This window comes from Belonocnema kinseyi, chromosome 4 (assembly GCF_010883055.1).
Source record: "Belonocnema kinseyi isolate 2016_QV_RU_SX_M_011 chromosome 4, B_treatae_v1, whole genome shotgun sequence".
In the NCBI taxonomy this organism is placed as follows: Eukaryota; Metazoa; Arthropoda; class Insecta; order Hymenoptera; family Cynipidae; genus Belonocnema; species Belonocnema kinseyi.
The window spans coordinates 35,866,189-35,868,526 of record NC_046660.1 but is presented as its reverse complement, the minus strand read 5'-3'; positions in this window follow the sequence as shown (position 1 = coordinate 35,868,526).

Below are 2,338 nucleotides of genomic sequence, written 5' to 3'. Positions count from 1 at the left end.
TTTTACAAAAGGCAATTTTCTCAAGAAATTAGAATTTTTATTCTGGGACAGGTAATTTTCTTAAAGAATTATAATTCGGAGATAGAACTGGGAATTTCCGAAAAAAATGATAATTTCGTCAAAAGATTGATAATTCTGGGTTATGAAATAAAAGAAATATACAAAAATTACGTCAAGAATTACAATTATCCTGACTTGGATCAGAGAATTTCCAAAAAGAATTATATTTTTGATATTTAGGTAACTTTTATTTCAAATTAGAATTTTTACTTTGGGAAAAGGAATTTTAGTAAAGAGTGATAATTTTTATCTTGGGAGAGTCAACTTTAGTAGAGAACTATACTTTTTAGTTTAAAATAGGGCGTTCCCATAAAGGATTATAATTTTAAATTTGGAACAGAGAATTTAGTAAACAATTTTGATTTTTATTTTACAAAAGGCAATTTTCTCAAGAAATTAGAAGTTTTGCTTTGGGAAATAACAGAAAAATTATCAAAATTTACGTATAGAATTATAATTATTCTGACTTAGATCAGAGAATTTTCGAAATGAATTACATTTTTTATTTTAAGACAGGCAATTTCCGCAAAAAATTAGAATTTTCACTTTGGGCCAGAGGGAATTATCTAAAAGAATTCTAAATAATTCGAAGATAGAACTGGGAATTTTCGTAATGAATTATAATTTCGCATAATAATTTCTAAAATATTTATAATTCTAAATTGGGGAATGAAAGAAATATTTTTAAAATCACATAAATAAATACAATCGGAGATGACAATTATCCTAACTTCGATCAGGGAATTTTCGAAAATATTTAATTTTGATTTTGAGACAGGCAATTTCCGCAAATAAATATAACTTTTATTTCGGGGACAGAGAAAATTTTCTAAAGTAATTATATTTTGGAGATGAAATTGGGAATTTCTTGAAGAATTATAATTTCGATTAATAATAGAAGCTTTATAATTCTGTGTTCGGGCATCAAAGAAATTTAAAAACGCGTCAAGAATTATAATTGTCCTGACCTGAGACCGGGAGTTTTAGTAAAGAATTATAATTTTTACTTTGGAACAGGGTATTTTAGTGAAAAATTCTCATTTTTACTTTGGGACAGTGAATTTCGTAAAGAAATGTAATTTTTACTTTGGAACAAAGAATTTCTTACAGAATCAGAATTTTTATTTTCGGATAGAGGGAAGTTTTCTAAAAGAATTATAATTCGGAGATAGAACTGGCAATTTTAGTAAAGAATTAGACATATTTTTCACTTTGGGACAGGGAATTTTAGTAAAGAATAATCTATTTTTTGAGACAGATAATTTCAGTAGAGAATTATAATTTTTAGTTTCAGATCGAGAATTTCCGCTAAGAATTATAATTTTGATTTTGTGACAGAGTATTTCAGTAAAGAATTATAATTTGAGAATAGAATAGCGAATTTCCATAAAGAATTATAATTCTGACTAATAATTCCTAAAAGATGTTTAATTTTGAGTTGGATTATATAAGAAATATAAAAAAACGCATGAAGCATTACATATCCTGAATTGGGACACGAAACTTTCGAAAAGAATTATAAGTTTTGACCAAGAATTTCAGTACATATTGATAATTTTTACCTTGGGACTTGGAATATATTAAAGAATTATAATCTTTTGTTTAAAATATAAAATTCATATAAAGAATTAGAATTTTGATGTTGGGACAAGCAATTTTCGCAAAGAATTAGAATTTCGGTTGATGGACAGAAAATGTTCGAAAAGAATTAGAATTTGGGGATAGAACTGGGAATCTCCGTAAAGAATTATAATTTTAGTAGAGAATTATAATTTTTAGTTGAAAGTAGGGAATTCCCGGAAAGAATTATAATTTTGACTTTGGAATAGAGAATTTCGTAAAGATATTTTCTCAACGAATTATAATTTCGAGATAGAACTTGGAATTTCAGTACAGAATTATAATTTTCATTTTTGGACAGGGTATTTTAGTAAATAAATAAAATTTACATTTTTGGACAGGGTATTTTAGTAAATAAATAAAATTTTCACTTTGGGACAGGGTATTTTAGTAAATAATTATAATCTTTAGTTTGGGACAGGGAATTTTAGTAAAGAATGGTAATTTTTACTTTGGGACAGTCAACTTTAGTGAAGGATTATTATTTTTAGATTAAAATAGGAAATTCCCGTAAAGAATTATAATTTGGACTTTGGAACAAAGAATTTCGTAAAGGTTTATATTTTTTATTTTGGAACAGAAAATTTCCGCAAAAAATTAGAATTTTTAATTTGAGACAGAGAAAATTTTCTCAACGAATTATAATTTCGAGATAGAA